The sequence below is a fragment of the Marmota monax genome, unplaced genomic scaffold (assembly GCF_021218885.2).
Source record: "Marmota monax isolate L192 unplaced genomic scaffold, Marmota_monax_Labrador192_F-V1.1 WCK01_AAM20220418_F8-fsc00054, whole genome shotgun sequence".
Classification (NCBI taxonomy): Eukaryota; Metazoa; Chordata; class Mammalia; order Rodentia; family Sciuridae; genus Marmota; species Marmota monax.
Window position 1 is genome coordinate 3,640,120 of NW_026692145.1, and position 25,188 is coordinate 3,665,307.

At 36.5% G+C, this 25,188-nt stretch overlaps 1 non-coding gene across 1 annotated transcript; it reads left to right on the forward strand.

Annotated features, from left to right (window-relative positions):
- The first annotated feature begins 19,586 nt into the window (after positions 1–19,586).
- On the forward strand, positions 19,587–19,693 carry LOC124075347 (U6 spliceosomal RNA). Its single transcript, XR_006846011.1, has one exon. It is a non-coding gene; the product is annotated as a U6 spliceosomal RNA (small nuclear RNA).
- Positions 19,694–25,188: the final 5,495 nt, after the last annotated feature.

The following is a 25,188-nucleotide window of genomic DNA, read 5'->3' on the forward strand; positions in this document are numbered from 1 at the left end:
AGACCTTTTCTGATTGTAACATTTTGTACCATTTTGATTGTACCATTTTGCTTTTTCATCAGCAAATGTGGATTACAATTTCTCTGCATCCACTCCAACCATTGGTATCACCTGTCTTTTCTGATACATTCCAGAGGGTGTGTTGGCATTTCATCATAACTTTAACTTCCATTTCCATAATGGTTAATGACACTGAGCATCTTTTCATGTGTGCATTAACGATTTGTTTATTTTCTAATTGAAAAATCTATTTAAATCTTTATCCAAGTCTTTAATTGTGTTATTTGTATTCTTATTATTGAGTTATAATAGTTTTTCATATATTTTGGATAAAAATGCTTTAGGAGATATAATATTCACAAATATTTTCCTCTAACCAAGTTTTTCTTTTTATGCACAAATGTTTTTTCATTAAATGTGTTATGGTTTGGATGTGAGGTGTCTCCCAAAAGCTCACCTGTGAGACAATGCAAAGTTTGGAGAAGAAATGATTGGGTTATGAGAGCATTAACCCAATCAGTGAATTAATTATCTGATGGGATTAACTGAGTGGTGACTGAAGGCAGGTGGGGTGTGGCTGGAGGAGGTGGGGCACAGGGGGCATAGCTTTGGGATATATATATTTGTATCTGGAGAGTGAATAAACTTTTCCTCTCCTAAAGTTGTTCTGGTCAGATCCTTTTAGTCACAGCAGCAAAAAAGCTGAATAAAATAATATGAAATGTTATTTATATTTTTTTTTCAAGTAAAGATCATGCTTTAGGTATTTAACTAAGAAATCCTTGTCTAACAAAAAAATATAAATATTTTCTTATACTTTATTCTACTTTAGAGAATTTTCCAATTTTAGTTCTTACATTTATGTCTAATGTTCACTTAGAGTTAATTTTGTGTATGATATGAGGTAAACATGTTTCTTGTTTACCTTTTTGTTTTTGTTTTCTTTTGTTTACATTTGGATATATAATTGTCCCAGGATCAATTGTTGAAAATATTTTTTCCTTATTAAATTGTCTTGGAATCATTGTTGGAATGGAAAATGTAAGAATTTGTATCTAGATATTAATTTGTATCTAGATATTAATTTGTTATCTAGATAACAAATTATCTTGATTACTGTGGCTTGATAATATGTTATGATATTGAGATATATAAGTCCTCCAAATTTGTTCTTTTTCAAATTAACTTTGGATATTTTTGATCTTTTCATTTCCATATAAACTTTTACTATAAAATTTTCAATTTCTACAGAAAAACCTCTTGGGATCTTGATAGAGATTGCTTTAAATGTAAATATCAATTGGGGCAGAATTGCCATCTTGACAACATGAGATCTTCCAATTTGTGAACATGAAATGTTTTCATTTATTAAGATTAGTGTTGGCAATAGTTTTTCCTGTAAAGGGTCAGATAGTAAATAGTTTTGATGTTGCAGGTCATACAGTCTATCACAACTTCTCACTATCTGTCTTTGGTAGCACAATAAATTGTCACAAATAATATGTAAACAAATGGTCACAGCCTATTTATAATTACAGATTGTTGGCAAATCATATTTTGCCAAAATTTTATTTTGGTAATTTTTATCAATGAAATTTTATGGTTTTCAATATGCCAGTCTTACTTCTATTGTTTTATCTCCTGAGAGTTAAAAACTCTAACATTTTTAATTCCCTCTCTATTAAACTCTCATCTTCCCTCCTTCCTTCCTTTCTAGTTTTCCTATTGACCTTATGATAACTCCTACTACAATGTTGAATACAGTGACAAAAGTAAACATTTTTTTTCACTAGTATGACATCAACTGTGGGGTTTATTAAGGTCTTTTATTAGATCGAGGACATTTGCTTCTACTCTTGATTTGTTAAGAGGTATTTTTTCCCTAACACGACTGGGTGTTAGATTTTATCAAATGTTCTTCTGCTTTATTGTGATAATTATGTAGCTTTTGCCCTTTATTTTATTAAATAATAAATTAATTTTATTATGTCATTTATTCAGATATTAAAGCAATTATATCCAGTTTGGTCATATTATAAAATTTTTTTATAACTTGATAAATTTTTTTGATTTTTTTTTGTAGTCATAGATGGATAGCATGCCTTTATTTTATTTGTTTATTTTTTTGTGGTGCTAAGGATCAAACACAGTGCCTCACACATGCTAGGCAGGTGCTCTGCCACTGAGCTACAGCCCCAGCCCCAAATTTGGTTTTTAATATTATCTTTCTCTTGTGGCAAAAACACACAACATAAGAGTCACCATTCTAAGCCTTTTATAGTATACAATTCAGTGGTATTTTATGCCTTAATAATGTTGTACAATTATCACCACTATCTAGTTCCAGAAATCTTTTAGCACCACAAAATGAAACCCCATACCAATTAAAGAACCACAACCCATCGTCCCATACTCCCAAGCCCTAGAAACCATCAATTTGCTTATTCTGGATATATCTTATTTATATGTGGTGCTGAGGATTGAACCCAGGGCCTCACACGTGCTAGGCGAGCGCTCTACTGCTGAGTCACAGTCCCAGCCCCTTATTCTGGATGTATCAATAAATGAAATCATAGAATATATAACCTTTTGTGTTTTGCTTTTTTCACTTAGCATACTGTTTTCAAGCTTTTTCTTTGGTGTAGTATATACCATGTGCAAGATTTTGTTTGAAATCCTATTTTTATTTCATTGTGTATATACCGAGAAGCAGAATTTCTGGGTCATATGATATAATTACTCAGTAACAGCCAAACTGTTTTCAAACTGGCTTCAATGTTTTCATTATCACCAACAATGTATGAGGTTCCAATTTCTTAATACTCATAGACAATTAAGATTTTTCTTTCTTTTTATTATGACCACCTAGTGGGTATTAAGTGATATCTCGTTGTGGCTTTTTTTTTAGTTGTTGTTAGACATTTATTTTATTTATTTATATGCAGTGCTGAGAATTGAACCCAGTGCCTCACACATGCCAGGCAAGTGCGCTACCACTGAGCCACAGCCACAGCCCCTCATTGTGGATTTGAATTGCATTTTCTTGATAACTAATGACACTGAACATTTTATTTTAAAATTTTTTTAGTTGTAGATGGACCTTTATTTTATGTATTTCTATGCAGTGCTGTGGATTGAACTCAGGGCCTTACACATGCCAGGCAAGCACTCTACCATTGAGTCACAGCCTCAGCTCCCATTGAGCATCTTTTATGTGGATTGTGGTCATTTGCATATCTTCCTTGGAGAATGGGTATTAAAATCTTTTCTCCTTTCTAACTGGGTTGTTTTTGTTTTTGAGTTTAAAGCTCCTTATACATACAACACATAAATGACTTGACAGATACATTATTTGCAAATATACTCTTTAATTCTAATAGATTTTTTCATTTTATTAATACTGTCTGTTGATATAAAAAGTTTTAGTTTTGATGAAGCTAAATTTATCTGCTTATTTTCTTTTGTTACTTATGCTTTTGGTACCATATTTTAAAAACCATTGTTAAACCAAAGGTCATGGATATTTATCTTTATGTTTTCTTCTAGAAGTTTTAGAGTTTTTACTCTTATACTTAGGTCTTCAAATCATTTTCAGTTAATTATTGTAATATGGATGTAAGGTAAGGGCCCAACTTTATTCTACTGTACATGGATATCCAATTGTCCTGGCACCATTTTTTTAAAAGAAACTACTCTTTTCCCCCATCAAGTGGTTTTGGCACCTGTCAAAAATTAAAATCAGGGCTGGGAACATGGTGATACACTCCTGTAATCCCAGTGTCTGAGCAGGCTTAGGCAGGAGGATCATGAGTTCAAAGCCAGCCTTAGCAACTTAGTGAGGCCCTAAGCAACTCAGTGAGACCCTGTCTCTAAATAAAATATAAAGGTGCTGGGGATGTGGCTCAAGCGGTAATGCGCTCGCCTGGCATGCGTGCAGCCCGGGTTCGATCCTCAGCACCACATACAAAGATGTTGTGTCCACGGAAAACTAAAAAATAAATATTAAAAAATTCTCTCTCTCTCTCTTAAAAATAAATAAATAAATAAATAAATAAATAAAATATAAAAAGGGCTGGGGATGTGGTTCAGTGGTTAAGCATCTCTAGGTTCTATCTCTGGTACCAAAAAATCAAAATCAATCAGTTACAAATGTATGGATAGTTATAGACTTGCAAATATATATGAGAGAGCCAGTACCGTTCACGTTGCTTTAATTATGGTAGCTTTGGAGTCAGTTTTGAAATCACAAAATGTGAATATCATAACTTTGTTTTTCCATTTTAAGAATGTCTTGACTCTTCAGGATACCTTGAGATTCCATGTCAATTTTAGGATGGATTTTTAATTTCTGCAAAAAAATGACATTGGGATTTTGATAGGGATTGTGTTGTATTGTAGTTCAATTTTGCATATTATTGTTGTCTTAAAAATATTAAATCTTCTCGATATGTGGCTCAGTGTTGGAGCACTTGTCCAGAGTTTAACCCTCAGCACTGCAAAAAAAAAAATCACTTTTTAAATTATTTTATGCAGTGTTCACCTTTCATTCAAATCATTCAAATAGCCAGACTTCCGTTAAGCTCTGATAATACACTAAGCACTATGTTAGGCTAAAGCCTATATTAGTCTGCTCAGACAGCCATAATATAATACCACAGACTGGATGACTTCAACCATAGAAACTTATATTCTCATAGTTCTAGAAGCTGAAAGTCCAAGATCAAGGTGCTGAAATGTTTGGTTTCTGGTGTTGAATTTTTTCCTTCTTTCTATGTCTTTATATGGCAAGGATGGAGTGAATTCTCTGTTGTCGTTTCTTGTAAGGATGCAAATCATGTTGCACCAGGGCTCATCCTTAGGACCCTATTCTATCTTAATTGCTTCCAAAAACACTCTCTCTAAATACAGTTACTCTAGGCATTGGTGCTTCAGCAAATGAATTTTAGTGGGACACAAACTTTCAGTCCATAGCAAGCTCCAAAATTAATATAACATAAGGATCAATGTTACATGCAATTTTCATGTATGTAAAAGAGAAAGGCAAATGAGCTTAGGTGAAGAGAGATGTAATCTATTAATAGTAACTTTAAAATTTGATAAAAACATGTGGAACATGATGGAGCTTTAACTGCACTTGAAGATTTTGCTTAGTTCATACAGATCATAGCTTAGCAGCAGTGCATGCAAAAGATAGTTTGAAGTCCACACTTATTCAATGTAAACCAGCAATTTTCCATAGAGAAAGGCAGCTCCATTTAGATTATATTTATAGGAACAGAACATCCAAAATGAAGGAGGTTATAATCCTGCAGTCCTGTGTCCCTGCAAGATAACACCTGGAATACTTTGCTCATTTCTGGGTACCAGAATACATGAAGATTATAAATAAACCAGCACACACCAGATGAGCAATCAGGCTAGGTAAGGAATGCAAAACTATACCATATAAGGAATGGTTGAAGAAAGTGTTAAGAGTTGATTTAGATAATGGAAAAATTAAAAGGGCTAATCATCCATGCTTTTAAGCTTGTAAAGTGAATAATACATAAATGAAGTATTTCACTTTGGGATATAATCAGATTAATTATTAGGAAGAACACCTATTCAGATCTGTCTGAAGATAGAATGAATTGGGCTGAGATGTAGTAAGTTCCCTGTCATTAAGAGTATGTAAGTACCAACTACATGTCCACAACATGGATGTTGTAGAAGGAGTTCCAGCATCAACTAGAGTTTGTACTTTGCAAGGCTCTTTCAAGTTGAACATTCTCAAAGGCTCACGTGAGAGACAATGCAAGAAGGTTTAGAGGTGAAACAATTGGATTATGAGAGCCTTAACCTAATAAGTGCATTCAGATTAACTGGATGGTAACCATAGACAGGTAGCATGTGGCTGCAAGGAGTGCCTTTGCTGTTTATGTTTTGTACTTGTTGAATGGATCTCTCTCTCTCTCTCTCTCTCTCTCTCTCTCTCTCTCTCTCCTTCCTGGTGCCATGAACTCAACTGCTTTGTTCCACCACACCTTTCCACCATGATATGCTGTCTCATCTCAGACCCTGAGGAATGGAGTCAGCCATCTAAGTTAAATAATTACCAAAGGATTATCTCATCTACAAAATAATTATCAGTAGTTCTCACTTAAATATTAAGTAGTTCTGATGGATTTTAAAAGAAATTTAATTTTCTAATTTGGTAAATGGAAGCATGGCTTAAACCTGGCATACTATATTTGTTTGTTATTTGTACTGGAACAATTCTTTATTATTAACTATCTCCAATAGTGGGTATGACTCATGACAATACTCAATTGATTAGCAAGTTTTTTTTTTTAAATTCATTTTGTGAGTTGGTAGAAGTCTCAGAGAAAACCCCTGACCTCAAGGATTTCCATTGTCCTTGGGGAGTCTCTAGGAACACAAAGGCCCAGAGAAGTAAACCAAGCTCTAGGATTTCACATAGGGTTGGTTGATGTGGTAAAGAGTAGACAAGTGTCCGAAACATGAGCTGACATGTCCAAGTTCAAGATTGAACTTGTAGGGCTGAGGTTGTGGCTCAGTGGTAGAGCGCTCCCCTAGTGTTGGCAAAGTGCTGGGTTTGATTCTCAGCACCACATAAAAATAAATAAATAAACAAATAAAATAAAGGTATTGTGTCCAACTACAACCAAAATAATATTTAAAATAAAGATTGAACTTGTATTTTTATCTTTCTTGTGTTCCTATCTCAGTGCATGGCACCACCATGCACCAAGTGTTTCAAACAGAAACGTTAAAGTCATCCTTGATACCACCCTGTCCCCCTGACTCAAACCACAAAAATCTATTGGTATATAATGCCAATTTTACCTTTATCTTTAAAATGTTTGTTCTCTATTACACTGGCCACTGCCATAGTCAAAATTGCTTGAAAAAATGAAAAATCTATTAACTGGTATCCCTGTCTATTTATCTTATCTGTTCTGCACACTAGATGTAATGATTTTTCTCACCTCCAACATGAGGATCACACTCTTCTGCTCAAACCTTTTCATTTGGTACTTCATTGCTCTAAAGCCAAACTTCACACTCCTTGATATGGTGTTGAAAGCCCTTCATAATCTGGACCAGGCTTCTCTAGCATCACCTCATACCTCTTTTATCCTCTATGTTTCTGACTTACAAATCATTTTAATCCAGAACTTTCTCCATCCTAGCTCTGCATGTAGTGCTCTTTGTTTGGAGAGCTCCAAAATATCTTTCATGTCTCCACTTTGATGTTACTCCTTTGAGACACCATTGCTGAACATTTCCATTCCAAGTCTAAACAAAGTCCCTTCCTCAGTGGTACTAATAGATTGTATCTTCCCCTCTCTTACAGCCCTTTCCAGAGTGCCATGTAATAGTCTGCTTAATTGCCTGTGAGATATGTGAAGACAAAGACTTTGGCAGACGTGTTTAGACTTGGTAAAGTATACCAAATTATAAGCACTTTACTTGGCACACAGTAGGTCCTCAATAAATAGTTGTTGAATGAATGAGGATAAGGCATGCCAGAAAATAGAGGGAGGCTGAGGCAGGGGGATCTTGAGTTCAAAGCCAGCCTCAGTAACTTAACAAGGCCCTAAGCAACTCACTGAAACCCTGCCTCTAAATTTTATATATATATATATATATATTAACATATATACATTTTATTATATCATATATATTTTTTAACCCAGCACCCCTGGGTTCAATCCCTGATACCAAAAAGAAAAAGAAAATGGAGGGAAACTGATATCACCAAAGGCAAGTAGGTTGAAATAAAGTTAGAGTATGCTAGGGGAGTGGACAAGAAAGGCATGTTGTATGAAGTGAGCAGCTGCCTGAAAAAAAACCAAGATGACCTATAAAAATTGGACATGATGGCCCACGCCTGTAATCCCAAGGACTAGGGAGACTTAGGCAAGAGGATTGCAAGTTGAGGTCAGCCTCAGCAATTTAGCAGGGCCCTAAGCAACTCAGTGGGTCCCTGTCTCCAAATAAAAATATAAAATAGTCTGGTGGGTGGGGGCTGGGGCTGGGGCTCAATGGAACAGAACTCGTCTAGCATGTGCAAGGTGCTGGGTTCAATCCTCAGCACCACATAAAAAATAAATTAAATAAAGGCATTGTGTCCATCCACAACAAAAAAAATATTAAGAAAAAAAGTCTGGAGATGTTGCTCAGTGATAAAGTGCCCCTAGGTTCAATTCAGGGTACGAGAGGGGTGGTGGGGAGAGAAAAAGGACCTATATGGGAATGCTAGCAGTTAAGGTTGGACCTTGAAGCCGGCAAGGTGGTGCATGCCTGTAACCCCAGTGACTTGGAAGGTTGAGGCCAGAGGATTGCAAGTTCAAAGCCAGCCTCAACAACATAAGCAAGGCCCTAAGCAACTCAGAGTGACCTTGTCTCTAAATAAAATACAAAAAAGGACTGGGTATGTGACTCAGTGGTTAAACAACCCTGAGTTCAATCACTTGTCAAACAAACAAACAGAAAAATTTGGACCTTGAATGCCAGTGTGAGGAATTTTTAACTTGATAAACAAGAAAATGAGGAATTTGTGAAAAAAATCTTTAAATTTCTGCTTTGGGGCCCCACATATCTTCTTTCTACACACTGCTCCTCTTGGAGTACAAGGAAGAAAGAAAGAAGCCAGGAACATACATCTATTAGTAGATTGACATTGGACAAATTTTTTTATTTGTTCAATTGTTTTTATCAACATTACTGAGATATAATATATGATATGTAATTTGCAATTCACCAATTGTAAACATACAGTTCTGAGTTGTGACAAATATACATAGACATGTAACCATTTCCACAAATCACATGAAGAATATTTTCTTTACTTTCAGAAGTTCCCTCAGTCTTCTTTACAGAAATACGGTGCTCCTAACCATGACTCCATGATCCACGGTAATCACCTATCTATTCTCCATACTTTTAGTTTGCTTTTCCTAGAATATTGTATAAGTGAAATTATACAATACATAGCCTTTTGGGTCTAGCACCATTCACTTAGCATAATATTTTTTTGAGATTCATTGATATTGTTAAATGTGTCAGAGTCTACCCCTCACTTTACAGCTGAGTAGTATTCTGTACTTTGGATATAACACAATTTATCCATTCACCAGTTGATGGGCATTTGGAATGTTTCCAGTTTGGATCTATTATGAACAAAGTTACTGTGAACATTTCAGTAGCAGTGGTGGTATGCTTGCTTAGTCCCTCAACCTAGAGCAAAGGTACCTGGCAGGAGATGAATGGGTCCTGGGAGAGATTATAGGATTGAGAACCCATGAGGATCCACCTTTCCGCTCCCCAACTCTAATTCATCAGCATTATTATAAGGATGTCGGTATTGGTGATCACAAGTTGGAAAAAAGAAAGCTGTGATTTCTCACTGTTTTGAAGCTTTTTATAAAGTCAGATGTATTATAGTTACGCAGATATTTGCATCTTCTCTTCCTGTTGTTTTCTCTATTTTCCTATTTAAATTTCTCTTTAATCTATTTCTGTTCCCCCTTCTCTTTCTTTTCTCTTCCTTTTCTCCTATTCCCTTCTTTTCTGTCTTTCCCTTTCCTTTTGACTCCTGCTTTTTATTTTTCTTTCCCTCTCCTTCTATCTGTTATGTTCTAGGATAGAAATTTATATTTACAAAATGTTTAAATCAAAGATGTGGCCAATTTGCATGAACTGCTGCACACCATAAGCATTTTAAGCATTGCCAACTCATTTTATTTACTTGTTTTAACTGTGAGGATACTAAGCACTCAGTCCCATTTCTATTACATGAGATCACATCAGTCAATTACACCTAATTTCCTATAGTGATTCTGAGAATTTCAGCCGGATAGAGCTTTTATGTTTTGCTTTAAAGTACGCAGTTGTTGATTCCTATGCTGCATACCATTGCCAACCCTTCCTGCCCCCCATTAAAACTCCTATGTTTTGACAAATTGGAGTCATTAGTATTTCAGCCCTCTGAAATAGGTTTAATCATTCAGATGGTGATGTTCTATGTTCAAACTTTTGTATTAACAAACTCCCCTTTCCTTTTCCTTGTTAAATAGGAACCTGATATTTAAGCATCCTAGATTAGTGTTACAGGTGCACTTTCAGCCCACCCATGAGGAGCCTTGCTCAGATTCCCATGTCTAATGCTAGCGAGCATTAGGGGGACTAAAGAAGTTCATTTCATAGCTTTATTAGAATTGCTCCTTTTGTACCTAGGTCATTTTTCACAAGGCCTTGGCTTAAGGGTCTGTGTTGCTTAATTCATATTCTGTTTCCTTTCCCAGGGACAGGAAGCCCTTCTGAAAAAAAAGAAATGTGGAGTGTGGCAGTGGCGGGTTGAGGAGGTGTTTACTGCGGTTCAATCTCGCTGGCTAGCAGAGGAAGCACAAGAACAAGGGAGAAATGTAAAAGGGGCGCAGGCAAGTGCGGTGTTTAGGTGTTTAGGGTATGCATGGAAATAATAGCAGTCTCAGATAGGAAAATTGGTAAACTGCTTGAGGAAGAAGAGTAGGAAGGGGGAGGAGGGGCAGAGGAGGGATAAAACACAGTGGAGTGCGGGCAAGACAATGGTGAGGGAGGATTCAAAACAACTTTTACTTCCCATTTCTCTTCAAGAATTCTCAAGTCTTGGCTAAGCCCAAGACTCAGCCGCCCGTCCTCAGCATGGTTTCCAGACTCTCTGGCTACTTGCTCTCTCCCTTCCAGATGCACCAGTAGATTGTGGCTGCCACCCAACCCCTCCCACCCACCCCCATCCTGCTATTCTCATTGAATATTTCAAGTACAGGTCTGCCAAGCACAGAGCTAGGCTGCGCTATCACTCCCTTGTTTCCGACTCTATCTTTCTATTAATGCAGATGAAGATGGATTTAGCTCTCTGTGCAGCCTCAACACACAACTGAATAATATTGAGCTTACAGTCCCTTGAAAACCCCTAAATCTTTTTTTATGAGTGTTGCTACTTAGCCACATCTCATCCTCTGCTTGTACATCTGGTTGTTTTGCACCCAAATGCAGGATTTTTACATTAATGATCCATATCTGTGAATGTTTAAAATTATTTTAGATGCATTATTAAGCTTAATTCTCAATATTTGGAAAACAACTCTCATCAATTTTATAGTCAAATAAATGTCCTATTTTGGTTTGTTTTCATTCTGAAAAAAAATTAATTTCCAGAATGAAGGCACAGATAATTAAGCATTCAAGGGCATTTAAATTTTCAAAATTCATCTTTAAAATGTAAATGTCCTCCAATTCAACCTGTTGACAAATAATAGATTTAAATTATTTTTTGCTGTCTGTTTCAGCCTAAGGTGAAAAAAAGTGGCATATGCTTAGATTGTCCCCAGCTTCCTAAAATGGTGCAATGCTGCAAAAACAACCATAGTCCCTCGTTGCTGGGCAATGGACAGCATCACAAATCAAACTCCCTTCATTTTTGCATCTACTTATCTAGCTTAATGTTGAGATGGTCACAAACAAACAAGGTATTTATTATATAAATGGGATGGCTAATGTACTTCAGGAAATTTTTAGATTTTACTTAATGTTTATATGTACTTTCTGTGTTTTTAACCTTGCTAAGGATACAAATTATTTACAGCCACAATTAAAATTATATTAAAAGAGCTCAGTCTAACCTTATTACCTTGTGATAAACATGAGTCTTAGAAAATCCTCTTGTTTTCTATTTGAATAATTTCAAGCAGATGACATTAAGTTAGAAGGTGATGAATTTAAAAAATCACAGAATGGTCTTCTCATTTTAAAAGAAAATGTAGGTTGTTGTTAGCTATTATTTCTCTCTTCAAACTCTGAGGGAACACATATTCAAAGAAAACTTTCTCAATGTAGGACACATAATTAGTATATTTTCAGTTCTTTTCAGTTTATGCCTAGTCTTTTATAACTGCTACGAATACTATTCAATGACATCTTTCACAAGTATCATAAGCTGTTATATGTCCATTACCAATTATAATGACTTTATTATATATGGCACATCAACATTCAGTCCAAAAGCACCATCACCTCTGAACAGATTGTTTTTCTGCAATTAGATGCTGTATACTAAGATAGCTGAGAAAATAAGCATCGGCCCCATGCACCCAGGCTCTTTTTAACAGCATTGTTGCAAAGATAAAAGCAAAAAAAGGATCTCTGAGCACTTCAGGTGGAAAAAAAAAACAATGGTACCATACATAGATAAGGAATTATAATAAAATAATAACAGTCATCAAATCTAATCTCATGGAAATTGAACAACAGAACTAAAAGCAATTTCACAAGCCCTTCATGACTTCCTCCTCCTCCTCCCGTCCTCCTTCCTCTTCCTCTTCTTTTTACTATTTTGGTTCCCATGGCAATCTGTATTTTCATAAAAGTCTCACCATTTGGATTAACAGTCCCCCATTAGTTCAACCATTTTCTCCACCTCACTCCCAAAAGCCTTTTTCTGACCACATGTTTAACCAAACACCAAAGTCAATTCAACTCAGCAGTTAGTTAGCTCAGTAAAAATGGTCAAACAACATTAAGACTTAACCATTTCAAGATGGCATCTAAGTAGTTATACAGAAGCTAACCTTTACGATTATATTGTAGGTTGCATGACTAATAATTATGCAAACTTGAAATGGTTTCTTTTTGTAAAACTGGAAATTTTGCAAGGATAGAAAAATCAACAGAAATTGATACTATATGAAGAGTAAAAATATTATTATTCCAATGATTATTTTCTTTGTTATTTCTAAAATTATGTATAAATTATATACACACATGTATTTACTCTCATTATATACTCATTTTCTTTTAGCTTTTTTATTTTATTTTTTCAAACTAATTTTCTAATTTTAACATCAATTTAGACTCAGAAAAATGTTGCAAGATTATTTTTTAAAATTCCCAGATAACGTTCTTTTCAATGTTCAGATTCTCTCTCTCTCTCTCTCTCAATACATATAGATAGATAAATCTATATATGTGAAGAGAGTATATACTATGTATCATGTATAGAATATATATTCTGTAAACATGTACTCTATATAATATACATAGTTTTGAACCATTTAAAACTAAATTGAGTTGCTCATGGTGGAGCAGATGTGTAATCCCAATAACTCAGGAAGCTGAGACAGGAGGATCACAAATTCATGCTCAGCCTTAGCAATTTAGCAAGACCCTCAGCAACTTAGTGAAACCCTGTCTCAAAAAAAAAAAAAAAAGCTGGAGATGTAGCTGAGTGGCAAAAGTGTCCCTGGGTTAGATCCCCAGTATCCCCCAAAAATAAATTAAAAGTTGAAAGTATAACATCCTTTATAATATTCACATCACCCCCTAAATATTTAAATATTAAATGTGCATTGCCTAATGACTAGAATTCTGATTATTATTTTTATTATAGCATTATAGTTACACATAGTAATTGGGTACAGACAAAAATCATACATACAAGGAATTTGATTTCAAACCCCATTCTCTCCCCACTTCTTTTCTCCCTTTCTCCCTCCTCAATTTTCCCTCCTCTGCTCCTACTAAATTTCCTTTCTTCTACATATACATAAAGGTGAAATTCCCTTTGGTACCTTTATATATAAATATAACATGATTTCTAACATGATTTCTACTTTTAAAATCTGCCCTAAAATTTTAACCACCTTTTAAAGTTTTTTTTTAAATTATAAAGTATTTGTTGTCATAATAGAAAATACAGGGATGAAAAAAACAATATCAGCAATAATTCTCTATCATCTAAACAGTGAGAACGAACATTTTGCATGTTTTCTTTGAGGTTTTTTCTAGGACACCTTTAGTGGATATTACTCTATGTCCTTAGAAATATCATAACATTTCTCAAATTTGACATAAAATAATTTTTAAAAGTTCAGTACATGATAGCTTACCTTTTCTAAATTTTTTTTAAAATTTGTTTTTGTTAGATATGCATGACAGTAGACTGTATTCTGACATATTATACCTACATGGAGTATAACGTATTCTAATTAAGATCCCATTCTTGCGGTTGTACATAATGTGGAGTTTCACTGGTCGTGATTTCATATATGCACATAGGAAAGTTATGTCCAATTCATTCCACTGTCTTTCGTATTTCCATTCCCCCTTCCTTTCCTCATAGCTTATCTTTTACAAAAGAAAAAACTTCTACATCTTTTAGCTTAGACTGAAAATACAGTGACTGTTTTGTCCCTTCTCCCCTCTCTCTTGCTCCCAGTCTTGCCATTTGTCCTCAAAAACAGTTTGCAGATTCAGTGATCTCTGGCTTCACAATATCTCTCTTCCTTTGTTATTCCATTTCCATTCACTTATTCAAAATAACAGATACTGAGTCATGATTGCACAGGTTTGGGAATCACATGACCTGAGTGAAAATTTCAGCTCTTCCCTCTGACTAACTTGTGTGATTCTCAGTTTTCTCATCTGTAAGAAAGGGATACTAATAGTCATCAGAAGGTTTTTAAGCAATACCTGGATCATAGGCAACATTCAATAAATGTTGTTGCTGCTGCTATTGTGTCACAAAGAATCTTCTGAAGGTAAGTATGACAGCTTGTGTAAAATATTTAACATGGTGCCTGGCAAAATGGTAAGCACTTAATAAATAGTAGCTGTTGTTAGCATTATTTCTGTTTGAGTCTAGGAGATACATAGATGAATAAGTCACCCTCTGTACTCTTGGAGAACTAACCATGTAGTATTTACAGCTGCTAGATTAATCCAGCCATACTTCAGAGTTCAGTTCACATGTGACCTTAACCGCAAGGCTTGCACTGATCCCCTCAGCTGGAAAGAATATTAGCCTTTACTAAACTCCATGGTCATTTTACTCTGGATTTTTCTTATCAAACTTTAGCACATTGTACTTTTTATTTTTGTTTGTTTGTGTGTCTTTATTCATTAGTATGAGGACACTAAATTTATTAATCTTTAACTTGCCAACATATACATGTTCTTCCTTCCCTCCACTTATTTTTAATTAAATAATTGTTTATTTTTGTTTGTTTATGTATTTATTTTGCAATAGTAGAGATGAAACCAGGGCCACGTGCTTGCTAAGAAAGCACCCTACCACTGAACCACATCCCCAGATCTCTTTCCATTCTTTATTTATTTTATTTCACTAAATATTTGCAGGTTCCTTGTTTATGGTAGATGTTCAATAAAAGTTGTTTAAATGAATAAGTGGTGGAGTTAACCATTTGAAAAATCAAGAAAGCATATATTATTGTCTGTCATATATTTTTTTCAAATAGAATAAAATTTAAATTACTTTTTAGTATAGGTTAGAAGTCATAAGAAGAAATTTTCAATCATTGCATTTGCAGGTAAATGGATGGTGTTGGAGAAGATAATGCTAAGTGAAGTTAGCCAATCCCCAAAAAACAAATGCAGAATGTTTTCTCTGATATAAGGAGGCTGACTCACAGTGGGGTAGGGAGGAGGAGCTAGGGAGGATTAGATGAATTCTAGATAGGGAAGAGGGGTGGGTGAGAGGGAATGGGAGGGAGCAGGGGATTAGTAAGGATGGTGGAATGTGATGGACATCATTATCCAAAGTACATGAAGACTCGAATTGGGTGTCAAAGTACTTTATATACAAACAGAGATGAAAAATTGTGGTATATATGTGTAATAAGAATTGTAACGCAAAAAATGTACATATATAAAGGCATAAATTGGCATGAACATACTCTTTTATACTAACATATGAAAATTGTACTCTATATGTGTAATAAGAATTGTAGTGCATTCCGCTGTCATGTATTTAAAAAAATAAAATCAATAAAACTAAAAACAAAACAAAACAAAACAACATTATTAGGGATTTCTTTCAGATATGAGGGCAAAAATAAACTTCATGGATTCATTAATAATGTAAAAAAAAAGAAAAAAAAATTCCATTTCATTTTGAGTCTGTGCTAAGTTCTACTTGGTAACTTTTTGGCGCCATCTTACAGCTATTTCAAGTGGGATTCTTTCATGGTGTACATATTTTTAAAATATTGTCATGCTGTGCCCAGGATAGTCACAGAACTTCCACAGCAAGTGCTCCTTGTTGAAATCCTGGGTTATTAATAATGACAAGTCATTTGGATACTTTAATTAGTGTCCAGCACTATTTCCATTAGTTAATATGTATTTTTAACATCACAGTGCCTAAGGACAATTGTAGCGTAGATTTCCTTGGCATTACAATTTCCCCTACTGGAATATATTCTCCTAAATTTTGGGAGGTATTGTTAAAAACATTAAAAGGAAAACTCATGTAGATAAAGGTGATAGGATTAATCAAAACGATTTTAATGCTATGGCCAAACCTTTCTTTCTACCCCTTTTTAAATATGCAGAGAACATTTCATAAACTTTCTCCTTTACTCTTATACTTCCTGTACTACTTTGTCATTTAATTTTGAATAAAAGGTTCAAGAAAGGAGATGTGATAGGACAATGCAAAACTCTTCTTAGAGTTATCAAACCCACAACCAATCCCAGACACTACTAACTGATGTCCAAAAATTCAATCCCTGTAGTTAGTACCAAAGTCAGTTCTATATTTTTAGTAACAGTATTGAAAACATATCCTTATACGAAGCATTAAAAATGTCTCTACCTAGATACTTAGTAAAAACATTTATTGAGTAACATGTGGGGTTTTTCTGTTTTGTTTACTGATGTATTCCCCAAAGTAGAAAAAAAGTAGCTGTGCAATAAACATGTTTTAATAAAAGCATAAGTGAAAAGTTGTATTTGCCTAAGATCTCACAGTACCAAAACACTTTAAGCTCCTATTTTTTAGTTGTTTTGAAGAAAGAGGCATCAAGTTCCTGTTCTAGTTTTTATTAGGCAAATCCCATCAGGTGCTTATACTAATTTTCCATAACAATTCTGAGTATTTCTCAGAATTCATATGGTAACCTGATGAAATCACCTTTTGCATTTGAATTTGTTAGACCTATTTTTGTTTTTATTTTCCCTACACAATATCTTCTTCTCTAAACTGTCTTCCTACAAAACCCATTAAAATTTACCTCCACTTGGATACATTGGAGTCTAAGACAGACTCTGATTTTAAAATGATTAGACTGCTAAAAAGGGCCAGTGTTTTCATACATGGGTATTTAATTGTGTGTGACTCTAATTGTAAACTGCCCCATCTCCAGTTTTTCTTTTGGAACAGAAACCTTAAATAGGGGGCTGGGGTTGTAGCTCAGTGACAGAGCTCTTCCCTAGCAAGCGTGAGGCACTGGGTGCAATCTTCAGCACCATAAAATAAATAAATAAAATAAAGGTATTGTGTCAAAAAGAAAGAAAGAAAGAAAGAAGGAAGGAAGGAAGAAAGAAAGAAACCTGAACTACTAGGAGCCTGAATTAGAGGGACAGGTGGACTGTCAGCTCAGAAAGTGGCCTCTGAGCCCTGTCACTGAGGATCTGTGCCCAGGATAGCATAACCGGGAGAGCATTCGGAACTAGAGAAGGTCATGTTCTGCATGGACACAAGCCATCCTTTTGGACCTAGATCGTGACCTGGCCTTTCAATTTGGCACAAATATGAAATTTTACTGACAAATGCTCTAGGGCACACATGGTCTTTAATGACCTGGCTTCTGCCCATGTCTCCAGCCTCATTTCCAGCCCTTCTTTCCACACAGGATTGCACTGCTATACTTTGAGGTTCTTTGCTCTGTACTCCCAAAGTGAGGCATATGGTGAAATGCTAGGGAGACATCAAATGGGTAACACGGATATTGATGTTCTGATCAGGAAGCCTCATATGTGCCCTCAACATGCCCAGTGACAGGGATGGGAACTTAAGTTGGGGAGGCTTGTATAAAGAACTCTTAAGTGCTGTCGGTCAGAATTAAATGCTTTCTTATTTATGCTCCTTTTGTGCTTTATTTGACACTCTTTTAAAGCTTATGTGCTCTATGCTGTATTATCCTTATTTGTGAACATGGATGTATCTCCTAGTGGATCATAATATATTTTTTTAATATTTATTTTTTAGTTATAGTTAGGCACAATACCTTTATATTTTTTTATTTATTTTTATGTGGTGCTGAGGATGGAACCCACGGCCTCGCACATGCTAGGCAAGCACTCTACCACTGAGCCACAACCCCAGCCCTGGATCATAATATTTTTAAAAAATTTTTATAGTTGCTGGGGATCAAATCCAGTGCCTCACACATGCTGAGCACACATTCTACCACTGAGCTACCATCCCAGCCCAAATTATAATCTTGAAAGAAAATTTTATTTTCCCATCTTTCAACAATACTGGGGTGTAATCAAGCTGAATCCTTATTCTTTAATTAAAAAAAAAATCACACATGCTGTGGGACCTGAGAACCTGTCCATTTAAGACCTATTGAGGTTTTACCCTTCCTGTCACTGTCCTGCTTCCACCCCCACCAATCTAAATCCCAGATACCACTGTAAAGAGATATATTAAAATATGATTCAAAAATAAAATATGATTAAATGGAGGCAAATAGCTGGGTGCGGTGGTACACAGTTGTAATTCCAATGGCTCAGGAAGCTGAAGCAGAAGGATAGTGAGTTCAAAGCCAGCAACCTAGGGAGGCTCTAAGAAACTCAGTGTGATCCTGTCTCTAAATAAAATATAAAATGGGAAAGGGGGATGTGGCTCAGTGGTTAAGCACTCTTGGGATCAAATCCCTGGTACCAAGAAAAAAAAGGATGAAGGCAAATAGAGAGTTCTATATTCAGATTTCGCTCACAATTATTTAATACTCATTTGACTGATGAGGAGATGGAGACTCAAATAACTTTCGGTAGCTTGCCAAATGTCACACGATTACACAGCTAGTAAATAGCTCTGCCAGAACTGAAATTCAAGCCCTCTGACACAAAGTCAAAATCTCTTTCCACAAACACTGAAACATTTAGGTGAACTTCTCTCACTCTCTGCTTTATAACTTGAATGAATTTAGCTGTTTAATCAGAAATATTCTGTGTACTCCCAGCCAGGCAGAGACTAAATATTCTGAAAACATGAGGTTAATTTTATGTACATATTTGTTTCCATGTGTATGTATCTGTGTGACTATTTATATTATTTTTGCATGCTTATATGCATGTGTATTCAGGTATTTAGAGTCCTTATATATGTTTATGTGTGTGCATTTATTGTTTCATTCATATACTTGTGTATTTCTTTATCTCACTTATAGGGTAACGAAGCTCTTTCCATCAATGCTATTAGATGAGAGCACATCAGTTGATTATACCTTAATTTCCTACAGGATTTCTGAGGATTTCAGTTTAAAGTAGGTCTTGCATTTCAATGAAAAGACCTTAGCTCTTGAGCTTCTGGGAGGTGGGGGAGGACAGAGAAAGCAGCTGTGTGCAAAACTAAATTGCCAAGTCAGAAGCCTCAGCCACAAGAATAGGAAACAAGAAAACCTAAACTATCCAAGCTTAGAAAAGAATGATGAAAACAAGCTTAAGAGCAAGCAAGAAGTGCTATGATGCCAGGAAAAAAGAAGGGACCTCAGAGGGTTCAAGAGCTATGGCTGGTGCTCGCTTCAGCAGCACATATACTAAAATTGGAAGGATACAGAGAAGATTAGCATGGCCCCTGCACAAGGATAACGCGCAAATTCATGAAACATTCCATTTTTTTTAAAGAGTTACAACTGGCCCAGAGGAGTAGCAGGCAAAAACCCTGAAAAAAGAGCCAAGGTGAAGGAGTCACCCTGAAAGTGATGTAGGACTAGTGGACATTTTAAAAGCACAAAGGAAAAGCTCCCTAAACACTGTGAAGCTCAGGAATTGAAGGTAAACCCGAGAGAGAAAAACTGCCAAAAAAAAAAAATACCATGGAAAGGAGACTCAGTACAAACGAGAACCAAATTTAGCTTGGGTCTCAAAAGATAAAAATTTTAAGAAAATAGCACTTCATGGCGCAAGAAAAGGTGATAGATCTTGAAAGTACATCAGGGTGGTATAATATTCATGTATCTGGCATCCCAGAAGGTGCAGAAAATGAGAGTAGCCTTGAAGCCATTATTAAGGAAATTATTGGAAAAAAAAACTTTCCAAAGCTAAACATAGATCTCAACTTATATACAGAATTTACAGATCACCACTCAAATATACCTCTCAAACTAAAAATCAAAGGCACATAATTGCACAGTTCTTCAACTTGAAAGAAAAAAAATCATCTTGTGAGATGCTCAGAGGAAATAAGTGATTTTTTCTACACGATAAAGATGGGCTGACACCTGACTATGCATTAGCAATAATGGAAGAGAGAATGAGTTGGAGAAAATTATCCAGTTGAAGTTCCTGGGCCTAAAACACCAAATGAACCATCCAGCCAGGCTAACTTTCCAAATTGAAGATGAGAGCAGAGTCTTTGACAGTCAAAATGACTTCAAGGCGTTTATCAGTAAAATTCTTCAACTACTGGCTTTACCAAGAGCAGCTGCAGCACAAGAAGGTGCTCCTGGAGATAAGTGACTAAATTCACTTATAAAATCCATTTCTTCTTTCTTTTCTAGTTTTTTTAAATTTTTTGGCTCATTTTTATGTTTTGGGGGATTAGGGGCACTGGGGATTGAATCCAGGGGTGATTAACCACTGAGCCATATCCCTAGACCTTTCTATTTTTTACTTTGAGACAAGGTCTCACTAAGTTGCTTTGGACTTCTCTAAGTTGCTGCGTCTGGTCTCAAGTTTGCAATCCTCTTGCCTCAGTCTCTCAAATCACTGGGATTACAAGCATGTGCCACCATGCCTGGCTTAAAGCCAATTTCTTAATAGAATATAGATCTTATTTTTATGATTACTTGTATTTTTGCCAGGGTGATTAGGGAAAAAGAAAATAAAAATGTAACTTTGTACCAAGTTGTTATTGTTACGTATGTGTACCCATTTCTATGCATACACACATATGATATATATATGCAATATGTATGCATGAGTGTGTAAGCATATATACATACATATACATGCATACATACATAGGGCCAAGGAGCCGGGCATGGTGATGCATGCCTGTAATCCCACCGTCTTGGGAGGCTGAGATAAAAGAATCACAAAGTTCAAAGTTCAAAGCCAGAGTTCAAAGCCAGCCTCAGCAAGAGCAAAATACTAAGCAACTCAGTGAGACCCTGTCTCTAAATAAAATACAAAATAGGACTGGGGGTGTGGCTTAGTGGTCAAGTGCCCCTGAGTTCAATCCCTGGTACCAAAACAAAACAAACAAACAAACAAAAAAACATTGTGCACAGGAAAGGAGGATAAGAAAAACAAAAAATGAATGGGATGGGATGGGAAAGGATAATGAAAAAGAGGATGTGAATATAGCAAGATAATTCAAGTTAGGTGAGATAGGGAGACATTGAAATATTAGAGATCAAATAAGAAATAAATAATTTTATTTTCAATCTAAATATAATCAACTATATGAAATTAAAAGACTTGTTTGCTGGAAGTCACCTCCATCCTATGTCACGGCACATGTATCTTATAGAAAATTTGATCATATTTTAAGGCCCCAAACAAACAGAACTCTAAGAGATGCATGTACATTGAAATGATTGCCTGTAAACTGTTATTTTTAGAAACAGATTGTATACAGTGGGTTATATTGCAGTGATGTGTTTTTAAATTGCTGATTTGTGTTGTTCTTGCAATTTTGACATATCTATTTAACTTTAATTATATAATTGGTGAATCATACAATAAATAGGATGATAAAAGAACCCAATTGTTAACTTCTAAACTTTCCTTTGGACAAGTGATTAAAAGTAAATACAAAAAGCCTAGTTGTGCATTCCTGAGTGGCATCCCCCTCCTTCTCCCCTCCCCATCCCCCATGAAAATGTCTGCAATTTAAACACACTGGAGGCAAGTCAGACTTTGAAGCAGAATAAGGTTTTCCTGATACTGGCACTTGGAAGCATTCTACCTGGGTCCAACCTGAACTGCCTTCAGAACCCTCTCTGACTGCCCAACCTAGGCAGTGAGGTTGAACCTACCTGTCGTCCTTCTGTTACCACCAACTTGATCCAGCACAGGAAAAGGGGATACTAAAACACTGCATAGCCTATACTCAGTGCACCCCACATTTTATAGGTCTATCTTAGAACCACCACCCACCCCTGCCCACCATGTATTCAGATGCACACTGTTTCTCATATTTTAAAAAAGGCATTTTGTGATGCTGGGAAGATTGCAATTTGGGGCTGGTAGTTTAGTAGTTGATCCTGTTGGTAAATGGTATGAGGGCCAAACAGAATCCTTTGGCCCTTCTAGATTGAAGCACAATAAAACCTCACTTTCTCTATGTACCCATTAACCTTAAGTTAGCTTCACCTAGGTAATCACACTGTTCATTGGCTCTGTGACAGACACACAGAAGCCTGATCATGTGGGTCTCTGTCTAACACCTTATGGTTTACAATGAGTGTTCTGATTAAAGAAGTTTCAGTTCTGGTTCATACTTGCATGTGATTTACTCTAGGAAGATTCCAGCACAGTCCTGAAAATACCCTTAGGGATAGCTTCTGCAAGTGACTTACTGCCCCAAACTATGCCCTTCATAATTGAAATGCTTGACAAAGGATAAGTTGAAACCCAAGCTCTGTGGGTTGGCTCCAAAGTCCCTTTCTAGCTCTAAACTCCACACCTCCAAAGCCAAACTCCCCATCCGGTTTCACTATTGGGAGCCTAGCCTTTCAGACTGGGTCTGCTCAGGAACAACACTTGCTTATTGGTACCTGAAAGCCTCTTTCATCTACTCCATGCCTTTTTTCCAGTGTAGAAAAGGATGGTGGCTCTGGCAGACTCAGAAGTTTGGAGGGGTGCGAAGATGCATTAGCAACAGGACACATTCCTAAGGTGGTTTACCATCACAATGAGGTGGGGGCAGGAGGAGAGAGCTAACACAATGCTCCTTATCTTGTTAGTGTGGGGAAGTGATCAGGATTCTTGGGGGGGGGGGTTGCAAAATTTTCTGTATGCCAGTAAAATTTACTGTCTTAAAGCATAAAACTGGAAGAAAGTGGTTTGCTAGTAAATGTTTTAAAGAGGATGCCTGTTTTGCAGCATTTGCTTCCTCTGTGGTGAAAATCCTCTGACCATGACCAATCTCAAGCTACCACTGTTATGTCACTAAATGCCAGGTTGTGATAAGATGCACAGAGTTGGTGAGCTCCAGCACATTGCTGGGAGGAGGCCAGCTTTGCCCTGTGCATCTCTTATTTAGGATACTACAAGATAGATTTAGGAGAATAAAAAACCTCATCCTCTTATGCTGGACTTGATTGGGGTGAAAGACTACAGATCACTCTGAACCTTGCTGCTTCTCCATCTCTTCCTTTGAGTTCTACCTTTCTTTTTTTGTTGTTGTTTTTGGGTTTGTTTTTGTGTTTTTGTTTTTTTGGTGGTGCTGGGGATTGAACCCAGGGCGTTGTGTTTGATAGTTGGCTTATAATCCATAACAGGTGACTCTAAGTTTTTGCAGGAGGAATTCCCTTACAGCCCCAGTGCTCAGAGTCTGAAATTCAGGAATATTTTTGTCATCCCCTCTAAGAAGGACAATGAAGGCAGGGGAGCTCCCATACCACCCCACCAAATTTAGGTAATACAGACAGTCAAAGGAGGCCTTGGCCATTATTAAGATTGGTCATTCTCAAACTATTCCCTGAAAGAAGAGTTGTGGAAAGCAATTAACTCTAGAGTAATAAAACAGGAGAGGAAACAGGTCTTCTGAGTGGGGTGTGTGTGTGTGTGTGTGTGTGTGTGTGTGTAGGAGAGAAAGAGAAACAGAGATAGAGAGAGATTTTCAGAATGACAGACATGCAGGATCCCTGATGGAGGAAGAGCAACAGAATCAATGTCAGGAACTCTGTCTCTGCTGAGTCCTAACCCCAGACCCTGTTGGCCTCTACTCCTAGCTTTATAATATTGGGCAACTCAAGGTTTCTTCAGGGAGATTGGCCAGAAAATGTTTCTCTTTCTGTGGGCTGCAGAGTTCAAAACCTACGGAGGTAGCCTAGAGACGAAGCTTCTGGCATCTCAATTGCCAGCCATAGTTTGAATGAGGGACTCCTATGAAGCCTGAATAATAAGTCTCTTCAAGACTCCATAATGTCCCAGACCAAAAGGCGAGAGTGTGTGGTATTCTCACCCACACAGCCCAGGCAGGACCTTCTCAGGCTTCCAAGGCCAAATGGTGGGGGGGGGGGAGTGGATTCTGAGCTCTAGATTCAGGCTGCTTTCCAAAAGTACAAGCTTGTGCCCAAGAACTTGCAAAGAGCTGGGGGATCTTCTGTCGTCTTCTTTCCACATTACTAACTGCATTTGATTGGTGCCTTTCTATTTTATGAAGCACTTTCATAGTTTTTTTTTTCCCTTTTTTTTTCAGTCTGGTCGTATCATTCTACCTATTCAATGCAGAAGCAGCATAGAGTAGTGATTCAGAATATGGGAATCTATGCCCAGACAATTTAGGTCTGAATCCTAGCTCTGCCACTTGTTAGCTGTTTGGCCCTTGAGAAATTTGCTTAATGGCCCTGTGTTTCAGTATGTTCGTCTGTAAAATGGAGCTGAAAATGATAGCTACTCTATAACGTTGCTATAGAAATTAAATGAGTTCAGATTTATAAAGTACTATTATAGTGATTTCTATATAAATATTTTGAAAATCAATCATCACCGATACTTTCACTCTGACAGATAATAACTGTCACTACTCTTTTCCAAACAAACATCAAGTTTGTCCAATTTTGCCTCTCCATATTTTGGAAACCCTTGTTCCCCTTTCTTTCTCCATTAACACCGCCCTGGTTTAGACATATAGTAACAGCAAACTGCTTGCAGTTCTGCACAAACGTACTGTCGTGCCTTTCTTGCTGGCCGTTCCTACTGCAGTCCTCTTTGACTCTCAAGGCACCTCCTTCTCTGGCTGCCTCCTACTCATTCTCTATCACCAGTTATCCTTAGACTGCAGACTCTTGAGAAGGAACCGGCATCCTCTCTGAATTGTCAGCATCCAAAACAATGCCTGCCACAAAGAAATTACCTAACAAACTTGTTGAATTAATGGCTGCTTGCTGTGACTCAGGCCCTATGGTAGTGGTTTAGAGGGCAGTTTTTATTCCATCCGAC